A 15,447-nucleotide genomic window follows, 5' to 3' on the forward strand; every position below is an offset into this window, starting at 1 on the left:
ACACCTTTTCAGGCTCTTTTTTTTTTTTGAACACCGCTTCATGCTCCTCCTAAATTTCAGACCGTTTCATCCTCCTCATATTTTTCACACCTTTTGAAGCTTCTCATATTTTTCACACCTTTTCAGGCTTTTCATGTTTTTCAACACCGTTACATGATCCTCCTATTTTTCAGACCGTTTCATGCTCATCTCATTTTTGACCCCTTTTGAAGCTTTTCATATTTTTCACAACTTTTTAGGCTTTTCATGTTTTCCAACACCGCTTCATACTCCTCCTTTTTTTCAGACCGTTTCATGCTCATCTCATTTTTGATACCTTTTGAAGCTCTTCATATTTCTCACTACTTTTTAGGCTCTTCATGTTTTTGACACCGCTTCATGCTCCTCCTATTTTTCAGAGAGTTTCATGCTCCTCATGTATTTCACATCTTTTGAAGCTCTTCATATTTCTCACAACTTTTTAGGCTCTTCATGTTTTTCCACACCACTTCATGCTTCTCCTATTTTTCAGACCGTTTCTTGCTCCTCATGTATTTCACACCTTTTGAAGCTCTTCATATTTTTCACACCTTTTCAGGCTCTTCATGTCTTTCAACCCAGCTTCATGCTCCTCCTATTTTTCAGACCCTTTCATTCTCCTAATATTTTTGACACCTTTTTAAGCTCTTCATATATTTCACACCTTTTCAGTCTATTATTTTTTTTCAACACCACTTCATGTTCCTCCTATTTTTCAGATCGTTTCATGCTCATCTCATTTTTGACACCTTTTGAGGCTCTTCATATTTTTCACAACTTTTCAGGCTTTTCATGTTTTTGAACATCGCTTCATGCTCCTCCTATTTTTCAGACCGTTTCATGCTCCTCACATTTTTGACACCTTTTGAAGCTCTTCATATTTTTCACAACTTTTCAGTCTCTTCCTGTTTTTGAACACCACTTCATGCTTTTCCTAATTTTCAGACCGTTTCATGCACATCTCATTTTTGACACCTTTTGAGTCTCTTCATATTTTTCACACCTTTTCAAGCCCTTCATGTTTTTCCACACCACTTCATGCTTCTCCTATTTTTCAGACCGTTTCATGCTCCTCATATATTTGACAAATTTTGAAGCTCTTCATAATTTTCACACATTTTCAAGCTCTTCATGTTTTTGAACACAGCTTCATGATCCTCCTATTTTTCAGACCGGTTCATGCTCTTCATATTTTTCACACGTTTTCAGGCTCTTCATGTTTTTCAGACCGTTTCATGCTGCTTCTATTTTTCAGACCGTTTCATGCTCCTCATATTTTTCACAACTTAGAAGCTCTTCATATTTTTCACACCTTTTCAGGCTCTTCATGTTTTTGAACACAGCTTCATGCTCCTCCTATTTTTCAGACCGTTCCCTGTTCCTCATATTTTTGACACGTTTTGAAGCTCTTCATATTTTTCACACCTTTTCAGGCTATTCATGTTTTTCAACATGGCTTCATGCTCCTCCTATTTTTCAAACAGTTTCATGCACCTCATATTTTTCACACCTTTTGTAGCTCCTCATATTTTTCACACCATTTCAGGCTTTTCATGTTTTTCAACACCGTTACATGATCCTCCTATTTTTCAGACCGTTTCCTGCTCATCTCATTTTTGACCCATTTTGAAGCTTTTCATATTTTTCACACCTTTTCAGGCTCTTCATGTTTTTCAACACCGCTTCTCGCTCCTCCTATTTTTCAGACCGTTTCCTGCTCATCTCATTTTTGACCCATTTTGAAGCTCTTCATATTTTTCACACCTTTTCAGGCTCTTCATGTTTTTGAACACCGCTTCTCGCTCCTCCTATTTTTCAGACAGTTTCATGCTCATCTCATTTTTGACACCTTTTGTAGCTCTTCATATTTTTCACACGTTTTCAGGCTCTTCATGTTTTTAAACCCCGCTTCATGCTCCTCTTATTTTTCAGAGAGTTTCATGCTCCTCATGTATTTCATACCTTTTGAAGCTCTTCATATATTTCACTCCTTTTCAGGCTCTTCATGTTTTTCCACACCACTTCATGCTTCTCCTATTTTTCAGCCCGTTTCTTGCTCCTCATGTATTTCACACCTTTTGAAGCTCTTCATATTTTTCACACCTTTTCAGGCTCTTCATGTTTTTGTACACTGCTTCATGCTCCTCCTGTTTTTCAGACCGTTTCTTGCTCCTCATATTTTTGATACTTTTTGAAGCTCTTCATATTTTTCACACCTTTTCAGGTTTTCCATGTTTTTGAACCCCGCTTCATGATCCTCCTATTTTTCAGACCGTTTCATGCTCCTCATATTTTTGACACCTTTTGAAGCTCTTCATATTTTTCACACCTTCAGGCTCTTCATGTTTTTCAACACCACTTCATGCTCCTCCCATTTTTCAGACCGTTTCGTGCTCCTCATATTTTTCACACCTTTAGAAGCTCTTCATATTTTTCCAACCTTTTCAGGCTCTTCATGTTTTTCAACACAGCTTCATGCTCCTCCTATTTTTCAGACGCTTTCATTCTCCTCATATTTTTGACACTGTTAGAAGCTCTTCATATATTTCACACCTTTACAGTCTCTTCCTTTTTTTCAACACCACTTCATGCTACTCCTATTTTTCAGACAGTTTTATGCTCATCTCATTTTTGACACGGTTTGGGGCTCTTCATATTTTTCACACCTTTTCAGGCTTTTCATGTTTTTGAACACCGCTTCATGCTCCTCCTATTTTTCAGACCGTTTCATGCTGCTCATATTTTTGACACCTTTTGAAGCTCTTCATATTTTTCACAAATTTTCAGGCTCTTCCTGTTTTTGAACACCGTTTCATGCTCCTCCTATTTTTCAGACCGTTTCATGATCCTCATGTATTTCATACCTTTTGAAGCTCTTCATATTTTTCACACCTTTTGAGGGCCTTCATGTTTTTCAACACCGTTTCATGCTGCTTCTCTATTTCAGACCGTTTCAGGCTCCTCATATTTTTTACACCTTTTGAAGCTCTTCATATTTTTAACACCTTTTCAAGCTCTTTTTTTTTTGAACACCGCTTCATGCTCCTCCTAATTTTCAGACCGTTTCATCCTCCTCATATTTTTCACACCTTTTCAGGCTCTTCATGTTTTTGAACACAGCTTCATGCTACTCCTATTTTTCAGACCGTTTCATGCTCCTCTTATTTTACACACCTTTTGAAGCGACTCATATTTTTCACACCTTTTCAGGCTTTTCATGTTTTTCAACACCGTTACATGATCCTCCTATTTTTCAGACCGTTTCATGCTCATCTCATTTTTGACCCCTTTTGAAGCTTTTCATATTTTTCACAACGTTTTAGGCTCTTCATGTTTTTCAACACCGCTTCATACTCCTCTTATTTTTCAGACCGTTTCATGCCTATCTCATTTTTGACACCTTTTGAAGCTCTTCATATTTCTCACAACTTTTTAGGCTCTTCATGTTTTTGACACCGCTTCATGCTCCTCCTATTTTTCAGAGAGTTTCATGCTCCTCATGTATTTCACATCTTTTGAAGCTCTTCATATTTCTCACAACTTTTTAGGCTCTTCATGTTTTTGACACCGCTACATGCTCCTCCTTTTTTTCAGAGAGTTTCATGCTCCTCATGTATTTCACACCTTTTGAAACTCTTCATATTTTTCACACCTTTTCAGGCTCTTCATGTTTTTAATCACCGTTTCATGCTCCTCCTATTTTTCAGACGGTTTCATGCTCCACATATATATGACACATTTTGGAGCTCTGAATATTTTTCACACATTTTAAGGCTCTTCATGTTTTTGAACACTGCTTCATGATCCTCCTATTTTTCAGACCGTTTCATGATCTTCATATGTTTGACACCTTTTGAAGCTCTTCATATTTTTCACTCCTTTTCAGGCTCTTCATGTTTTTCAACACCACTTCATGCTTTTCCTATTTTTCAGACTGTTTCATGCTCCTCATGTATTTCACACCTTTTGAAGCTCTTCATAATTTTCACACCTTTTCAGGCTCTTCATGTTTTTGAACACCATTTCATGCCACTTCTATTTTTCAGACCGTTTAATGCTCCTCATATTTTTCACACCTTTTGAAGCTCTTCATATTTTTCACACCTTTTCAGGCTCTTCATGTTTTTGAACACCGCTTCATGATCCTCCTATTTTTCAGACCACTTCCTGCTCTTCATATTTTTGACACCTCTTGAAGCTCTTCATATATTTCACACCTTTTCAGCCTCTTCATTTTTTTTTAAATCCGCTTCATGCTCCTCCTATTTTTCACACCGTTTCATGCTCCTCTCATTTTTGACACCTTTTGAAGCTTATCATATATTTCACACCTTTTCAAGCTCTTCATATTTTTCAGACCTTTTCAGGCACTTCATGTTTTTGAAAACCGCTTCATGCTACTCCTATTTTTCAGACCGTTTCATGCTCCTCTTATTTTTCACACCTTTTGAAGCTCCTCATATTTTTCACACCTTTTCAGGCTTTTCATGTTTTTCAACACCGTTACATGATCCTCCTATTTTTCAGACCGTTTCATGCTCATCTCATTTTTGACCCCTTTTGAAGCTTTTCATATTTTTCACAACGTTTTAGGCTCTTCATGTTTTTCAACACCGCTTCATACTCCTCCTATTTTTCAGACCGTTTCATGCCTATCTCATTTTTGACACCTTTTGAAGCTCTTCATATTTCTCACAACTTTTTAGGCTCTTCATGTTTTTGACACCGCTTCATGCTCCTCCTATTTTTCAGAGAGTTTCATGCTCCTCATGTATTTCACATCTTTTGAAGCTCTTCATATTTCTCACAACTTTTTAGGCTCTTCATGTTTTTGACACCGCTACATGCTCCTCCTTTTTTTCAGAGAGTTTCATGCTCCTCATGTATTTCACACCTTTTGAAACTCTTCATATTTTTCACACCTTTTCAGGCTCTTCATGTTTTTAATCACCGTTTCATGCTCCTCCTATTTTTCAGACGGTTTCATGCTCCACATATATATGACACATTTTTGAGTTCTGAATATTTTTCACACATTTTAAGGCTCTTCATGTTTTTGAACACTGCTTCATGATCCTCCTATTTTTCAGACCGTTTCATGATCTTCATATGTTTGACACCTTTTGAAGCTCTTCATATTTTTCACTCCTTTTCAGGCTCTTCATGTTTTTCAACACCACTTCATGCTTCTCCTATTTTTCAGACTGTTTCATGCTCCTCATGTATTTCACACCTTTGGAAGCTCTTCATAATTTTCACACCTTTTCAGGCTCTTCATGTTTTTGAACCCCATTTCATGCCACTTCTATTTTTCAGACCGTTTAATGCTCCTCATATTTTTCACACCTTTTGAAGCTCTTCATATTTTTCACACCTTTTCAGGCTCTTCATGTTTTTGAACACCGCTTCATGATCCTCCTATTTTTCAGACCACTTCCTGCTCTTCATATTTTTGACACCTTTTGAAGCTCTTCATATTTTTCACTCCTTTTCAGGCTCTTCATATTTTTCAACACCACTTCATGCTCCTCCTATATTTCAGACCGTTTCATGCTCATCTCATTTTTGACACCTTTTGAAGCTCTTCATATTTTTCACAAGTTCTCAGGCTCCTCATGTTTTTCAACACCGCTTCATGCTGCTCCTATTTTTCAGACCGTTTCATGCTTCTCATATTTTTGACACCTTTTGAAGCTCTTCATATTTTTCACACCTTTTAAGGCTCTTCATGTTTTTGAACACCGCTTCATACTCCTCCTATTTTTCAGACCGTTTCATGCACCTCATATTTTTGACACCTTTTGAAGCTCTTCATATTTTTCACACCTTCAGGCTCTTCATGTTTTTCAACACCACTTCATGCTCCTCCCATTTTTCAGACCGTTTCATGCTCCTCATATTTTTCACACCTTTAGAAGCTCTTCATATTTTTCAAACCTTTTCAGGCTCTTCATGTTTTTCAACACAGCTTCATGCTCCTCCTATTTTTCAGACGCTTTCATTCTCCTCATATTTTTGACACTGTTAGAAGCTCTTCATATATTTCAGACCTTTACAGTCTCTTCCTTTTTGTCAACACCACTTCATGCTACTCGTATTTTTCAGACAGTTTTATGCTCATCTCATTTTTGACACGGTTTGGGGCTCTTCATATTTTTCACACCTTTTCAGGCTTTTCATGTTTTTGAACACCGCTTCATGCTCCTCCTATTTTTCAGACCGTTTCATGCTGCTCATATTTTTGACACCTTTTGAAGCTCTTCATATTTTTCACAAATTTTCAGGCTCTTCCTGTTTTTGAACACCGTTTCATGCTCCTCCTATTTTTCAGACCGTTTCATTATCCTCATGTATTTCATACCTTTTGAAGCTCTTCATATTTTTCACACCTTTTAAGGGCCTTCATGTTTTTCAACACCGTTTCATGCTGCTTCTCTATTTCAGACCGTTTCATGCTCCTCATATTTTTTACACCTTTTGAAGCTCTTCATATTTTTAACACCTTTTCAGGCTCTTTTTTTTTTGAACACCGCTTCATGCTCCTCCTAATTTTCAGACCGTTTCATCCTCCTCATATTTTTCACACCTTTTCAGGCTCTTCATGTTTTTGAACACAGCTTCATGCTACTCCTATTTTTCAGACCGTTTCATGCTCCTCTTATTTTTCACACCTTTTGAAGCTCCTCATATTTTTCACACCTTTTCAGGCTTTTCATGTTTTTCAACACCGTTACATGATCCTCCTATTTTTCAGACCGTTTCATGCTCATCTCATTTTTGACCCCTTTTGAAGCTTTTCATATTTTTCACAACGTTTTAGGCTCTTCATGTTTTTCAACACCGCTTCATACTCCTCCTATTTTTCAGACCGTTTCATGCTCATCTCATTTTTGACACCTTTTGAAGCTCTTCATATTTCTCACAACTTTTTAGGCTCTTCATGTTTTTCAACACCGCTTCATACTCCTCCTATTTTTCAGACCGTTTCATGCTCATCTCATTTTTGACACCTTTTGAAGCTCTTCATATTTCTCACAACTTTTTAGGCTCTTCATGTTTTTGACACCGCTTCATGCTCCTCCTATTTTTCAGAGAGTTTCATGCTCCTCATGTATTTCACATCTTTTGAAGCTCTTCATATTTCTCACAACTTTTTAGGCTCTTCATGTTTTTGACACCGCTACATGCTCCTCCTTTTTTTCAGAGAGTTTCATGCTCCTCATGTATTTCACACCTTTTGAAACTCTTCATATTTTTCACACCTTTTCAGGCTCTTCATGTTTTTCAACACCACTTCATGCTTCTCCTATTTTTCAGACTGTTTCATGCTCCTCATGTATTTCACACCTTTTGAAGCTCTTCATAATTTTCACACCTTTTCAGGCTCTTCATGTTTTTGAACACTATTTCATGCCGCTTCTATTTTTCAGACCGTTTCATGCTCCTCATATTTTTCACACCTTTTGAAGCTCTTCATATTTTTCACAGCTTTTCAGGCTCTTCATGTTTTTGACACCGCTTCATGATCCTCCTATTTTTCAGACCACTTCATGCTCTTCATATTTTTGACACCTCTTGAAGCACTTCATATATTTCACACCTTTTCAGCCTCTTCATTTTTTTTAAAACCGCTTCATGCTCCTCCTATTTTTCACACGTTTCATGCTCCTCTCATTTTTGACACCTTTTGAAGCTCTTCATATATTTCACACCTTTTAAGGCTCTTCATGTTTTTCAGACCTTTTCAGGCACTTCATGTTTTTGAAAACCGCTTCATGCTCCTCCTATTTTTCAGACCGTTTCATGCTCCTCATATTTTTGACACCTTTTGAAGCTCTTCATATTTTTCACACCTTTTCAGGCTCTTCATTTTTTTCAACACCACTTCATGCTCCTCCTATATTTCAGACCGTTGCATGCTCATCTCATTTTTGACACCTTTTGAAGCTCTTCATATTTTTCACAAGTTCTCAGGCTCCTCATGTTTTTCAACACCGCTTCATGCTGCTCCTATTTTTCAGACCGTTTCATGCTTCTCATATTTTTGACACCTTTTGAAGCTCTTCATATTTTTCACGCCTTTTAAGGCTCTTCATGTTTTTGAACACCGCTTCATACTCCTCCTCTTTTTCAGACCATTTCATGCACCTCATATTTTTGACACCTTTTGAAGCTCTTCATATTTTTCACACCTTTTCAGGCTCTTCATATTTTTGAACACCGCTTCATGCTCCTCCTATTTTTCAGACCGTTTCATGCTCCTTGTAATTTTGACACCTTTTGAAGCTCTTCATATTTTTCACACCTTTTCAGGCTCTTCATGTTTTTCAACACCGCTTCATGCTCCTCCTATTTTTCAGACCGTTTCATGCTCCTCATATTTTTGACACCTTTTGAAGCTCTTCATATTTCTCACACCTTTTCAGGCTCTTCATTTTTTTCAACACTACTTCTTTTTCCTCCAATTTTTCAGACCGTTTCATGCTCATCTAATTTTTGACACCTGTTGAAGCTCTTCATATTTTTCACACCTTCTGAAGCTCTTCATATTTTTCACACTTTTTCAGGCTCTTCACGTTTTTCAACACCACTTCATGCTTCTCCTATTTTTCAGCCCGTTTAATGCTCCTCATGTTTTTCACACCTTTTGAAGCTCGTCATATTTTTCACACCTTTTCAGGCTCTTCATGTTTTTGATCACCGTTTCTTGCTCCTCCTATTTTTCAGACCATTTCATGCTCCTCATATTTTTGACACCTTTTGAAGCTCTTCATATTTTTCACACCTTTTCATGGTCTTCATGTTGTCAACACCATTTCATGCTACTCCTATTTTTCAGAGCGTTTCATGCTCCTCATATTTTTGATACCTTTTAAAGCTCTTCCTATTTTTCACACCTTTTCATTCTCTTCATGTTTTTCACCACCATATAATGTTCCTCCTATTTTTCAGACCGTTTCATGCTCCTAATATTTTTGACACCTTTTGAAGCTCTTCATATTTTTCACACCTTTCAGGCTCTTCATGTTTTTGAACACCGTTTCAACCTTCTCCTATTTTATAGACCGTTTCATGATCCTTATATTTTTCAGACCGTTTCATGCTCCTCGTATTTTTCAGACTGTTTCATCCTCCAAATATTTCGCAGACCATTTCATGCTCCTTGTATTTTTCAGACCATATCATGCTCCTCATAATTTTCAGAACGTTTCATGCTCCTCATATTTTTGACACCTTTGAAGCTCTTCATATTTTTCACACCTTTTGAAGCTCTTCATATTTTTCACAGCTTTTCAGGCTCTTCATGTTTTTGACACCGCTTCATGATCCTCCTATTTTTCAGACCACTTCATGCTCTTCATATTTTTGACACCTCTTGAAGCACTTCATATATTTCACACCTTTTCAGCCTCTTCATTTTTTTTAAAACCGCTTCATGCTCCTCCTATTTTTCACACGTTTCATGCTCCTCTCATTTTTGACACCTTTTGAAGCTCTTCATATATTTCACACCTTTTCAAGCTCTTCATATTTTTCAGACCTTTTCAGGCACTTCATGTTTTTGAAAACCGCTTCATGCTCCTCCTATTTTTCAGACCGTTTCATGCTCCTCATATTTTTGACACCTTTTGAAGCTCTTCATATTTTTCACACCTTTTCAGGCTCTTCATTTTTTTCAACACCACTTCATGCTCCTCCTATATTTCAGACCGTTGCATGCTCATCTCATTTTTGACACCTTTTGAAGCTCTTCATATTTTTCACAAGTTCTCAGGCTCCTCATGTTTTTCAACACCGCTTCATGCTGCTCCTATTTTTCAGACCGTTTCATGCTTCTCATATTTTTGACACCTTTTGAAGCTCTTCATATTTTTCACGCCTTTTAAGGCTCTTCATGTTTTTGAACACCGCTTCATACTCCTCCTCTTTTTCAGACCATTTCATGCACCTCATATTTTTGACACCTTTTGAAGCTCTTCATATTTTTCACACCTTTTCAGGCTCTTCATATTTTTGAACACCGCTTCATGCTCCTCCTATTTTTCAGACCGTTTCATGCTCCTTGTAATTTTGACACCTTTTGAAGCTCTTCATATTTTTCACACCTTTTCAGGCTCTTCATGTTTTTCAACACCGCTTCATGCTCCTCCTATTTTTCAGACCGTTTCATGCTCCTCATATTTTTGACACCTTTTGAAGCTCTTCATATTTCTCACACCTTTTCAGGCTCTTCATTTTTTTCAACACTACTTCTTTTTCCTCCAATTTTTCAGACCGTTTCATGCTCATCTAATTTTTGACACCTGTTGAAGCTCTTCATATTTTTCACACCTTCTGAAGCTCTTCATATTTTTCACACTTTTTCAGGCTCTTCACGTTTTTCAACACCACTTCATGCTTCTCCTATTTTTCAGCCCGTTTAATGCTCCTCATGTTTTTCACACCTTTTGAAGCTCGTCATATTTTTCACACCTTTTCAGGCTCTTCATGTTTTTGATCACCGTTTCTTGCTCCTCCTATTTTTCAGACCATTTCATGCTCCTCATATTTTTGACACCTTTTGAAGCTCTTCATATTTTTCACACCTTTTCATGGTCTTCATGTTGTCAACACCATTTCATGCTACTCCTATTTTTCAGAGCGTTTCATGCTCCTCATATTTTTGATACCTTTTAAAGCTCTTCCTATTTTTCACACCTTTTCATTCTCTTCATGTTTTTCACCACCATATAATGTTCCTCCTATTTTTCAGACCGTTTCATGCTCCTAATATTTTTGACACCTTTTGAAGCTCTTCATATTTTTCACACCTTTCAGGCTCTTCATGTTTTTGAACACCGTTTCAACCTTCTCCTATTTTATAGACCGTTTCATGATCCTTATATTTTTCAGACCGTTTCATGCTCCTCGTATTTTTCAGACTGTTTCATCCTCCAAATATTTTGCAGACCATTTCATGCTCCTTGTATTTTTCAGACCATATCATGCTCCTCATAATTTTCAGAACGTTTCATGCTCCTCATATTTTTGACACCTTTGAAGCTCTTCATATTTTTCACACCTTTTGAAGCTCTTCATATTTTTCACAGCTTTTCAGGCTCTTCATGTTTTTGACACCGCTTCATGATCCTCCTATTTTTCAGACCACTTCATGCTCTTCATATTTTTGACACCTCTTGAAGCACTTCATATATTTCACACCTTTTCAGCCTCTTCATTTTTTTTAAAACCGCTTCATGCTCCTCCTATTTTTCACACGTTTCATGCTCCTCTCATTTTTGACACCTTTTGAAGCTCTTCATATATTTCACACCTTTTCAAGCTCTTCATATTTTTCAGACCTTTTCAGGCACTTCATGTTTTTGAAAACCGCTTCATGCTCCTCCTATTTTTCAGACCGTTTCATGCTCCTCATATTTTTGACACCTTTTGAAGCTCTTCATATTTTTCACACCTTTTCAGGCTCTTCATTTTTTTCAACACCACTTCATGCTCCTCCTATATTTCAGACCGTTGCATGCTCATCTCATTTTTGACACCTTTTGAAGCTCTTCATATTTTTCACAAGTTCTCAGGCTCCTCATGTTTTTCAACACCGCTTCATGCTGCTCCTATTTTTCAGACCGTTTCATGCTTCTCATATTTTTGACACCTTTTGAAGCTCTTCATATTTTTCACGCCTTTTAAGGCTCTTCATGTTTTTGAACACCGCTTCATACTCCTCCTCTTTTTCAGACCATTTCATGCACCTCATATTTTTGACACCTTTTGAAGCTCTTCATATTTTTCACACCTTTTCAGGCTCTTCATATTTTTGAACACCGCTTCATGCTCCTCCTATTTTTCAGACCGTTTCATGCTCCTTGTAATTTTGACACCTTTTGAAGCTCTTCATATTTTTCACACCTTTTCAGGCTCTTCATGTTTTTCAACACCGCTTCATGCTCCTCCTATTTTTCAGACCGTTTCATGCTCCTCATATTTTTGACACCTTTTGAAGCTCTTCATATTTCTCACACCTTTTCAGGCTCTTCATTTTTTTCAACACTACTTCTTTTTCCTCCAATTTTTCAGACCGTTTCATGCTCATCTAATTTTTGACACCTGTTGAAGCTCTTCATATTTTTCACACCTTCTGAAGCTCTTCATATTTTTCACACTTTTTCAGGCTCTTCACGTTTTTCAACACCACTTCATGCTTCTCCTATTTTTCAGCCCGTTTAATGCTCCTCATGTTTTTCACACCTTTTGAAGCTCGTCATATTTTTCACACCTTTTCAGGCTCTTCATGTTTTTGATCACCGTTTCTTGCTCCTCCTATTTTTCAGACCATTTCATGCTCCTCATATTTTTGACACCTTTTGAAGCTCTTCATATTTTTCACACCTTTTCATGGTCTTCATGTTGTCAACACCATTTCATGCTACTCCTATTTTTCAGAGCGTTTCATGCTCCTCATATTTTTGATACCTTTTAAAGCTCTTCCTATTTTTCACACCTTTTCATTCTCTTCATGTTTTTCACCACCACTTAATGTTCCTCCTATTTTTCAGACCGTTTCATGCTCCTAATATTTTTGACACCTTTTGAAGCTCTTCATATTTTTCACACCTTTCAGGCTCTTCATGTTTTTGAACACCGTTTCAACCTTCTCCTATTTTATAGACCGTTTCATGATCCTTATATTTTTCAGACCGTTTCATGCTCCTCGTATTTTTCAGACTGTTTCATGCTCCAAATATTTTGCAGACCATTTCATGCTCCTTGTATTTTTCAGACCATATCATGCTCCTCATAATTTTCAGAACGTTTCATGCTCCTCATATTTTTGACACCTTTGAAGCTCTTCATATTTTTCACACCTTTTCAGTCTCTTCCTGTTTTTAACACCGCTTCATGCTCCTCCAATTTTTCAGACCATTTCATGCTCTTCATATTTTTGAAACCTTTTGAAGATCTTCATATTTTTCACACCTTTTCAGGCTCTTCATGTTTTTGAAAATCACTTCATGCTCCTCCTATTTTTCACACCTTTTGAAGCTCTTCATATATTTCACAACTTTTCAAGCACTTCATGTTTTTGAACACCGCTTCATGCTCCTCATATTTTTCACTGCTTTTGAAGCTCTTCATATTTTTCACACATTTTCAGGCTCTTCATGTTTTAGAACACCGTTTCATGCTCCTCATATTTTTCACACCTTTTGAAGCTCTTCATATTTTTCACACATTTTCAGGATATTCATATTTTTCAACACAGTTTCATGCTCCTCATATTTTTCAGACCGTTTCGTGCTCCATATAATTTTCAGACCATTTCATGCTCCTCATATTTTTGACACTTTTTGAAGCTCTTCATATTTTTCACACCTTTCAGGCTCTTCATGTTTTTGAACACCGTTTAATGCTCCTCCTATTTTTCAGACCATTTCATGCGCCTCATCTTTTTGACACCTTTTAAGCTCTTCATATTTTTCACACATTTTCAGTCTCTTCAAGCTGTTGAACACCGCTTCATGCTACTCCTATTTATAAAACCTTTCATGCTCCTCATATTTTTGAAACCTTTTGAAGCTCTTCATATTTTTCAAACCTTTCATGTTCTTCATGTTTTTCAACACCGTTCATTGCTCCTCCTATTTTTCAAACTGATTCATGCTCCTCATAATTTTCACACCTTTTGAAGCTCTTTATATTTTACACACCTTTTCAGGCTCTGCATGTTTTTCAACACCGCTTCAAGCGCCTCCATTTTTCAGACCGTTTCATGCTCCTCATATTTTGACACCTTTTGAAGCTCTTCATATTTTTCACACCTTTTGAAGCTCTTCATATTTTTCACACCTTTTCAGGCTCTTCATGTTTTTCAACACTGCATCATGCTCCTCCGATTTTTCGGACCGTTTCATGCTCCTCATATTTTTCACACCTTTTGAAGCTCTTCATATATTTCACATATTTTCAGGCTCTTCATGTTTTTGAACACCGCTTCATGCTCCTCCTATTTTTCAGGCTGTTTCATGCTCCTCATATATTTCACACGTTTTGAAGCCTTTCATATTTTTCACACCTTTCAGGCTCACCATGTTTTTGAACACCGTTTCATGCTCCTCCTATTTTTCAGAACGTTTCATGCTCCTCATATTTTTGACATCTTTTAAGTTCTTTATATTTTTCACACATTTTCAGGCTCTTCAAGTTTTTGAACACCGCTTCATGCTACTCCTATATTTCAGACCGTTTCATGCTCCTCATATTTTGACACATTTTGAAGCTCTTCATATTTTTCACACATTTTCAGGCTCTTCATATTTTTGAACACAGCTTCATGCTCCTCCTATTTTTCAGAACGTTTCATGCTACTTCTATTTTTGACACCTTTTGAAGGTCTTCGTATTTTTCAAACCGTTTCATGCTCTTCATGTTTTTCAACACCGTTTCATGCTCCTCCAATTTTTCAGACTGTTTCATGCTCCTCATATTTTTGACACCTTTTGAAGCTCTTCATATTTTTCACACATTTTCAGGCTCTTCATGCTTTTCAACACCGCTTCACGCTCCTCCTATATTTCAGAACGTTTCATGCTCTTCATATATTTGACTCCTTTTAAAGCTCTTCATATTTTTCACACCTTTTCATTCTCTTCATAATTTTCAACACCGCTTCATGCTCCTCCTATTTTTCAGACCCTTTCATGCTCTTCATATTTTTGACACCTTTTGTCTCTTTTCATATTTTTCACATCTTTTCAGGCTCTTCATTATTTTCAACACCTCTTCATGCTCCTTCTATTTTTCAGATCATTTCATGCTCCTCATATTTTTAACACCTTTTAATCTCTTCATATTTTTCCCACCTTTTCAGGCCCTTCAAGTTTTTGAACACCGTTTCATGCTCCTCATATTTTTGACACCTTTTGAAGCTCTTCATATATTTCACACCTTTTCAGGCTCTTCATGTATTTCAACACCGTTTCATGCTCTTCCTATTTTTCAGACTGTTTTATGCTCCTCATATTTTTGACACCTTTTGAAGCTCTTTATATTGTTCACACCTTTTGAGGCTCTTTATATTTTTCACACCTTTTCAGGCTCTTCATGTTTTTCAACACCACATCATGCTCCTCCTATTGTTCAGACCGTTTCATGCTCCTCATATTTTTGACACCTTTTGAAACTCTTCATATTTTTCACACCTTTTCAGGCTCTTTATATTTTTCACACCTTTTCAGGCTCTTCATGTTTTTCAACACCACATCATGCTCCTCTTGTTTTTCAAACTGTTTCATGCTCCTCATATTTTTAACACCTTTGGAAATCCTTCATATTTTTGACACCTTTTCAGGCTCTTCATGTTTTTCAGCACCACTTCATGCTCCTCCTATTTTTCAGACCATTTCAAGCTAATCGAATTTTGCCACCTTTTGA

Source organism: Dama dama, chromosome 12, assembly GCF_033118175.1.
Source record: "Dama dama isolate Ldn47 chromosome 12, ASM3311817v1, whole genome shotgun sequence".
In the NCBI taxonomy this organism is placed as follows: Eukaryota; Metazoa; Chordata; class Mammalia; order Artiodactyla; family Cervidae; genus Dama; species Dama dama.